This window comes from Protopterus annectens, chromosome 14.part0 (genome assembly GCF_019279795.1).
Source record: "Protopterus annectens isolate FY-2018-M chromosome 14.part0, PAN1.0, whole genome shotgun sequence".
In the NCBI taxonomy this organism is placed as follows: domain Eukaryota; kingdom Metazoa; phylum Chordata; order Ceratodontiformes; family Protopteridae; genus Protopterus; species Protopterus annectens.
Window position 1 is genome coordinate 897415559 of NC_056748.1, and position 9188 is coordinate 897424746.

General features: G+C 42.3%; 1 pseudogene; it reads right to left on the reverse strand.

Moving 5' to 3' along the window:
• Positions 1-7298: 7298 nt before the first annotated feature.
• On the reverse strand, positions 7299-7545 carry LOC122789490 (annotated as a pseudogene).
• Between the last annotated feature and the right edge of the window lie 1643 nt (positions 7546-9188).

Below are 9188 nucleotides of genomic sequence, written 5' to 3' on the forward strand. Positions count from 1 at the left end.
TTTGGAGGGGGGTAGGAGGGTGGGATGTCATGAATGAATGAAGATTGACAAGACAACACAGATGGAACATTATGGTAAGAACATAACTTCTTTATCTGATGTTGTCAATCTTCATTCATTCATGACAGATGGGACAGAGTCCCTAGCTACTTTATGTCCTGGGAGGCCCTATGGAAGGATATTTCTGAGCACCATTGAGGCAAAGGATGGTCTCCCCCTGGAGACCATGTCCAATTTGTAATGTGTGATAAAGGTATGAGGGGTAGCCCAAGTAGCTGCTGCTCAAATGTCATCCATAGAAGCTCTTGAATGAAAGGCTATGGAAGTGGCAACTGATCTGGTTGAATGCCCCTTGACTTTAGTTGTTAAACATATTTTATTTTGTTGATAGACAAAGGAAATGCAGTCTCTCAACCATTTTACCAAAATGACTTTAGAAACTGATTTACCTAACTTGATTCCTGAAAAGGTCAAGAGCAATTGGTCTGATTTCTGGAATGATTTAGTCCTAACTAAAAACGCAATTGTCTATGTACATCCAATAAATTCAGACAATATTCGATTTACCTTTAAAAAGGCAATTCACACTCGGGTGAACAGCAATTGTTCGAAAGGCTGTTTGCAAAGTTTGCAAACGCCGAATGAAAAAAGGTTTGAATGTGCAATGAGCGAATGCACAGTGACATTCGCTCATTGCACATTCGACATTGCACTATAGTGGGGTTCGGAAAATGGTCCCTTTCCCCACTGTAGTGCGATCTCGGAGTTAGAATATTAAAGTAGGGGGGTGTGGGGGTGCAGGGGGGCTTGCCCCCTGCTCTACACTTCTTTTTTTTTTTTTTCGTTCGACATTAATGTTCGAAAAACAGCAAATCTGCTATTTGATTTGCTGTTTTTCGAACATTAAGGACTATTGCCGTTTTCACTTTCCTAGGTACGAGTCAATCATATGAGCATGCGTACCACTGTGAATCACCTTTATAAAGGTAAACCCAATATTCACCTTTGTTAGATAAATTTGGGAAGAAAATTGTCAGGTCAGGTCAATGGATTTATTAATATTAAAATCTGATACAACCTTGGGTAGAAAGGAGGGGTTAGTCCGAAGAGATACTCTCTCTTTGTGAAAAACTATGTAAGGGTGTTTCACACACAAGGCCTGTAATTCTGATATCCTCCTGACAGAAGTGATGGCTACCAGGAATAATGTCTTCCAAGACAAAAATTTTATTTTACAAGTGGCAGCTGGCTCGAAGGGTCGACGAGTCAAGGTTTGTAGGACAAGTGTCAAATTCCAAGGTTCAATGGGCTCTTTAAAGGGTGATTTTAAATGCATGACTCCTTTTAAGAAGGTTTTACAGAGATGGTGAGATATTAAAGATAAATCTTCAAAAGCATTATGGAAATATGAGATAGCTGTTAAAAGTAGAAGCTGAGGCTCCTGAATGGAGTAAGGTTGATAAGTACTCCAGCACTGTATTAATCGGAGCTGAAAAGGGGTCAAGTCCTTTTCCTCGAGACCACAACACAAATCTGTTCCACTTACTATAATAAATTTTCCTGGTGGACGGTTTATGGAAAGCTAGAAGTAATTTTGGTACAGGGGAAGATAGATTATTTTGCCTGACAATTATTGTCAGCTTGAGGCTCGATAGGTTTGGATGGACTAACCCCTGTGAATGTGACAGTAATCCTGGAGTCTGGTCCAGAGTCCACGGGCAGTGAACTGGTTGAGGCCAAAGGAATGGAAACCAGACTTAGCGGGTCCAATAGGGAGCAATGAGGATTATTTTGCTTCTCAACCAATGTGCTTTCTTTAGAAATAGTGGAATCAGGGGAAAGGGAGGGAAGGCATAAAGCAGTCCCGGGGTCAATCATGTACGATCAAGTCCCTCAGGGACTCCCCCTGAGGGGGAATTAGGGCAAAGAAGCTGCTGCATTTGTGGTTGATGGGAGATGCAAATAGATTGCAGCAAGACTGATCCCAGTGACAAAAAATCTCCGACGCTACCTTGGGATTGAGAGACCACTCGTGAGACAGGAGAATGCACCAGCTCAGTTTGTCCACAATTACATTGGAGCTCCCGGGAATGTGCTTTGCTACCAGAAAGCGGTTGGAGGCTATCACCCATTGCCATACCCTCATGGCTTCCCAACATATCGGTTAAGATCTGGTTCCCCCCTGTTTGTTGATATACCAGACAACTGACATGTTGTCCAAATAGATAGCAATTGTCCCCGATGGGAGGGCAGATTGGAATGCTTGCAATGCCAGAAGCACTGCCCTCAGTTCTAGGACATTGATTTGCAAATTGGCCTCTAAGGGGGACCAAGTGCCTTGGACTGTCTTTCCCTGAAAATGCCCCCCCCACCCCATCAGGGATGCATCTGTGGTCATTGCAGCCTTGGGTTGAGAGGGTGAGAAGGGACAACTCCATAAATTCTTTTCTGACTTCATCCACCAATTCAGATCCTGCTTTCAATGGTTTGTTATGTGGATAGGGTGAGACATAGGATGGTTAATAGGGACCACTGTGACGCTAGCCATTGTAGTACTACCATTGACCCTAGCAGGTGAAGAATTACATGAGCTGGGACTTTGTCCTGAGACAGTATCACCTGGAGCTGAGATCTTAGCTTCTGTAGTCTGTGATGAGAAAGAGCGACATGACAGGTCCTCATGTCGAATGTTGCTCCTATGAATTCTAGGCTTTGAGTAGGTTCTAGTTTCAACTTTTCTTTGTTTATTGAGATACTTAAGAGCCTTGCCAGCTGTAGGGTGTAGTGCAAGGCAAGAAGTAGTAGATGCTTGGTGGGGGAGGCAGGGAGGTAATCGTCTAAATATGGAAACATCTGGAATCCTTGCAGTCTCAAGTGAGCTGTTACTACTGCCATACACTTGGTGAACATTCTGGGGGTTGTGGAGAGACCAAAGGGCAGTGCTCAGACGTGGTAATGATTGGCTCCCAGCCCGAAGCAGAGATATATCCTGGAGCATTTGTCATATTTATATGGTAATATGCATCCTGGAGGTCTATTGAGCACATCCAATCATCTTTTTTTCCAGAAACAGAAGGATAGACTGAACTATGACCATTCAGAATTTGGTCTGTTTGATTAACTTGTTTAAGATGCTGAGGTCTAAAACTGGCCTCCAGTCCCCTGTCTTTTTTGGCACTAAAAAGAACCTTGAGCAAAATCCGGATTCTATTTGGTCTGGTGGGACTGTTTGGATGACTCTTTTTTCGAGCAGCTTTTGAATTTCTTGCACTGCTGCATCTCTCTGACTGGGTTGAATGCCAGGGATTCACCTTTACAGCTTCAGGTAAAGGTTGAAGGGAATGTGGTAACCTTTGGTAATTATCATCTGCACCCAGGACTCTGATGTTATTCTATGTCAGGCTAAGTGGTGCAGAGAGAATCGTCCCCTGACTGTTTCCAGAGGTAAGCAATCAGGTTGCTCTTCAGGAGTGCTGGTAGGGCTGCCCAGAAAAGGAATCTCTGGAGCATTGGTTACATGGGCTCCCTCTGCCATGGGGCAGCATCTTCCTTGTGAGTCCCCCCCCCTCTGCCCAAAGGGGGGGACTCACCATGTGTGTCACAAAAAGACCCTTGGGATTTTCTGAACCACATCCTTCCACTTCTCTGATTCCTATTGTAGGATTGTTGGGGAGTGGAAAATCATACACCCACAGCAGACAGGGTCTTGCCATCCTTTTCACACCTGGCTAACATGTCTTTAACTTTTCGACCAAATAGAGAGGAAGTGTCAACAGGAGTGTTGATGAAGGAAGACTTGAAGGGGTCCACAAAGTCACACAAGCACATCCAGGTGTGATGTCTCAAAACAAAGCCTGAAATCACTGCTCTGGTCATTCCTTTGGTTGTATGCACAATCAACTGCATGGATGAATTAGATATAAACTCCAGGGTAGCAAGCTGGGAGGCAACTTTGTCACGTACCTCATCAGACACTGCTCCTGCTAGGGTCCCTGAAAGTTCTGTATTCAGGTCCCTTTGAAGATGGGTAAAGTGTGCCAAATAATTCAATGACCATATGGCAAATGTTGTTGAAGCGTAAACCTGCTTCCCTAATCTGTTCAACATCCGAGACTCTCTGTTTGGAAGCTGGACAGCGGGACTCTCTTCTGCAAGTTCTTTCTTTGTGGCTGCTGCCACCGCCATAGCATCTACTGCCAAGCCTTTGGACCAGTGGGGGTGATCCTCTGGGGGGGGGGGGGTATTTTGTCTGGTCTCTAGGGGATTGGCTCAACAGTGTCAAGGGCATTCCAAGCACACTGCACAATGAGCTTGACTAACTCATATGCAGGCAGAGTCACCCAGGAAGTAGAGGGTCAGGCACAGAAAGCTTGCAAGAATACAAATTCCTCCAAGGAAGGGTTGGTGGACTTCCAGTCACCCCTCTGTTTCAATATCTCTAGTATGTCTCCAAAGGAGACATCTTCCGGGGTTGACCATGGAGGCCCTTCCCCATCATTGTAATCTGTATCTTCAGTGAGAGATTCCTCAGGTGAATCAACATGCTTCCTCTTGCACGATCTCTTACGGGGTGATTCATCAGGGGGAATGTCTGAAGAGGACTCCGAAGAGAGAATACCCTGCGGTAGGATATCTTGCTGCTCCCGTGCCCCTTGTCCCAGTGTAGTGGACAATGTCAGCTCCAATCCAGAGGATATATGTGTGTGTGTGTGTGTGTGTGTGTGTGTGTGTGTGTGTGAGTATATATATATATATATATATATATATATATATATATATATATATATATATATATATATGGGTCTACCTGACATGGTCGACAGTTCACATGATCGACACTCATTTGGTCGACAGTTCATTTGGTCGACAAGCAGATTTGCCCCCTTCCCCAATGTTGTGCAACCCTGGAGTTGATATATATAGTTAGGGGGGTGTGGGGGGCACAGCCTCCTACATTGGGGGGTGTGGGGGGTGAAGCCCCTCACCTAAAATGCTTGTCGATCAAATGAACTGTCGACCAAATAAACTGTCGACCATATGAACTGTCGACCATGTCAGGTAGACCCATATATATATATATATATATATATATATATATATATATATATATATATATATATATATATATATATATATATATATATATATATATATATATATATATATATATATATATATATATATAAAACATTCTGTTACCGAATGACCCAACTGTGAGCCTGCTGAAGAGAGTGCCCTCTCCATAACCTTGGAGGCAGCCCCATCTCAAGAAGGATGGGAGCCCAGAACCAAGAAACACAACCTCAGAACCGAGGGAGCCCACCTCCAGGGAAGGAGCCATAAGAGAGCTCAGAGCTGTCAAGGCAACCAGGATGGGCATCAGCACTGAGGGCTCCAAGACCTTTTTGGTTGAAGGAGGAATATAGGTTGGAGTCTGTGGAGAAAAAACCCTCGGCTCCAGGTGGGAGTGAGGTCCGGGACGGAGTTGGAATCCCTCTGGCCACTAGGAGCTAGTCCACAAGTCTCACTATATCAAGCTCCAAAAGGCTCCTGCTGGAATGAGTGGACATCCCCGATGGAGATTCTGGGCCATCAATAAATGGGCTAAGCTGTTATCCAAAAAAGGGGTCAATGGACAGGGAGTATCTGATCCTGGCTAGTGTCTTGACCTTCAGCACTGTGGTCAAATGACCTGAAAGTTGTGAGGGGGAGGGAGTGACCAATTTTAAGGGAGATACTATTGTTGGTGCCAAGAGGGTCTGTGGTACTGTGGAAGGGGTCGGTACCATGGCAATTGTTGCAGTCAGTTCCATAGTCAAAGACACCACCATGAGTGGGTTTTAGGCTGCGGTGCCGAGATAGTTGTCCGGATCAGATTGGCAATTTACTCTTAGGTTCAGTATGAACCTGGTTCTTAGATGTTTTTGGTTCTTGTGGCTGAGTAACTGAATAACTCCTTTTCTTTGTCTCTTTCTTAGGAGGGTTGATACCTCCACCTCAGATAAAGCCTCCGAGAAAGCGGTTTTAAGTAGACACTTTAGAATTAGCATATTTTTATGCTCTGCTAAGGAGCGGGTACTAAAGCCTTTACAGAGCTCACAGAGAGGTTGTACTTGCAAGTGTGGTACTCCTAAGCAGTATACGCAAGAGAGATGGCCATCAGGATTTGGCATCTTCCTTGTCACATTGCTTAAAACCAGTGGTACCTTTTTTGTCCACCATTGTCTACAGGTAACAGCAATAAGAGCAGCAAACAAATACTATGACAATATGAAGAACAGCAAGAAATCCTATCAAGACACACACAAACACACACAGTAAGATTTTTTTTTATTACCAACAATGGTAGTAAAGCTATACTCAAGAGAGTAAAGAAAGGAAGGAAAAATACCAACGATAGTATTAAGATTGCCAAGAGGTAGGGGGAAGGGAGGGGCCTATACCAGCAATGGTACAAGGAAATACCAACAAGGTAACAAGGTAATTAGGAGAAGAAAAGCACTCACATGGTAAAGGGACTATATAACTATAAAAACGACTAACAATACAGAGGTTTCAGAGAAAAAAATAGAAGTGAAATATTTGAAAGATCTGAAAAAATGCAACACTTAGCTTGAGAGCAGGTCTGAAGCATCTTGAAACTCTACACGGCAAATGAGATCTGGGGAGATGAGGAGAGGGGCACTATGGGTAACCTTAGATCGGGAGTTTCTGGCTAGTGTGAGCTTGTTATATCGACCAAGTCCATTCTGAGGACAGAACCAAAACCCATCTGTCATGAATGAAAGAAGATTGACAACATCAGATTATTGGTTTCTGTAACTACTTGGTTATAGGTTCATAGGTTCATAGGTTTATACTAGGCTATCTGCCCTAAGGCATTTATAATAAATTAGCTCCAAATATTGTGGCTTACCTTACCCCTAAAAATAAAAAAATACTGTGCCCATTAGTTTGTTGTGCCTCTGTCCAGCAGTGACCCAGAGATGATTCCCGGAGGGACTGATCCAGAGGGACACCCTATCTTATGGACAAAAAATAAAGAGGCTGGGGAGAAGCTCCTGGTAGTGAGCAAGAAAGATAGGAAGTCTGCAATAGAAAAGTACATCAGTATTTCAAGACTTTAATCCTTTGATCATCCTGGTTCAAAAAGCCTGAAGGAAGCAAGACAACTGTCCAGGAGAGACTGTATAGCTGAAAGTCTAAAAGGGAATAAGGCAGACTGGAGAATAGTAGCTGCAGGTAATTCATAGCATACAATGGGACAGAACTCTTATGCTCATATTTCATTTTTTTTTGACAGGAAGGGTACAGAACCTGATCCATAAATTATGCAGTTGAGTTTCACACATTTGGGGAAATCACAGGGGTCAACCCAACTGAAAAGTGCAATCACCTAATACTTTTCATTCAGTTATCCATAAACCTGACTACTGTCCTGCTCTATCAGACATTGTTGAACCCTACACTAACCTCAGTTCACTCAGGTCTTGCCCTGGAGAAACCACCTTCTTGATCGCAGTATTCTCCCTGCCATGTAAGTATGAACAGTAAACAGGGAACAGTAAAGAAGGGTAGATAAAAGGACACACCTTTTATCTACCCTTCTTTACTGTTCCCAAATAATGACCGACCTCCGTAAATCAGATTTAAATAACTTCAAATCTTGCTATAATAAAATAGCCAAATTCGCCTTAAACCAGCCTCAAAGATCACATCATTGCACAACTCTTCACCATCTAAACTGGATTGAACTCCCTAACTTACAATCTCTCAATCAACTAATAATTGCCCATTCATTTATCCCTAAACCTGACTACTGTCCTGCTCTATCAGACATTGTTGAACCCTACACTAACCTCAGTTCACCCAGGTCAGCAGATAAATTATTGCTCAAAGTTAACAAAACCCATAACTTTCACGGTGACTCCATATATAGCCACATAATAGCCAAATCCTTGAATTCTCTTCCCCAGCATATTCTATCCATACCTGATACACATAATTTCAAATGGCTCCTAAATGAATATTTCTCAAATCATTAGTTATGCTCCTGTACCCCCTCAGGCTAAGTTATACTTACCCTCCTTCATTGTCTACTAACACATTCAATCTCTTAGCCAATTGTTATCTTGGCAATATGACTTCTTATGTTACATTAATATTTAGTTATATATAAAAAAAAATCTTTACTGATTCCTAAGTTGATGTTCTATACTTTTTAAACTATGTTATATCCTGATTCTACTTTGTGTATATATGGTTATAATTTTTTATCTTTGTTTAGTTGTATATAAATTTTAAATTTCTGTTTTTCTATTCCTTGTACCCTCGTCTTCATTTTATTTTACTATGTATGTATTTTTGTAATTTTTTGGAGCTTTTTCCCTGGGTCTCCACTGACAACAGGCTATTGGCCCAGTCGTGAATATTACCCGGTAATTAAATGTAATAAATAAATAAAAAATAAATAAATGATCCTGATGCTAGCTGCTACAGTGTGCCGTTCCTTAGTGCAGAAGGCAAGGTAGCAACAGATAGTAACACCCAGACTGGGAAGTCATAGCAGTGACAAAACAAGCTATGCTCTTGATAAAAGTGGGAAGAAGAACACTTTACGCTAACAAGGGGTGTAACAAAGTTATTACTGCATCACCATGACTCCCTGCAGAAAACACTAATCAATACCTCCTTAAAATTTTAACTTTGCTCTTACAACTTAGAAAGTAGATAGAATAACAGATTTTGCACCAGAACGAGACCTGAAGGGCATCAAGTCTGAAAATCAAATGCCTGCCATAATTTTTCTGACTTCAGACCTGAGGGCTTTACCAGAAAACTACAATTTTAGAAAGGACAGAGGAAAGCAACAGAAAAAAGAAACATAGGTATGAAACAGGATTCCATAACTAAACAGCACTAGTCCTGGGACCAGAGACCGTCAAAGCCAGTTAACCATCAAAAAGGACAATAACGAAGCACCTGGAGACAGGCGATAAGAGAAAAACTGGAAAAACAATTCAAACAGCAAGATTATAACATACAAAGCCACAGGGGCTAAAGAGGGAGGAAGGAACCATATAACATAAATTTCAATGTACAGGATGCAGAACCAGTCGTTACCAAACAAAATCCCTTTATTAAAATGGTTGTATCAGGCCAAAAAGTTTAATAAAACAGCAGTGTCA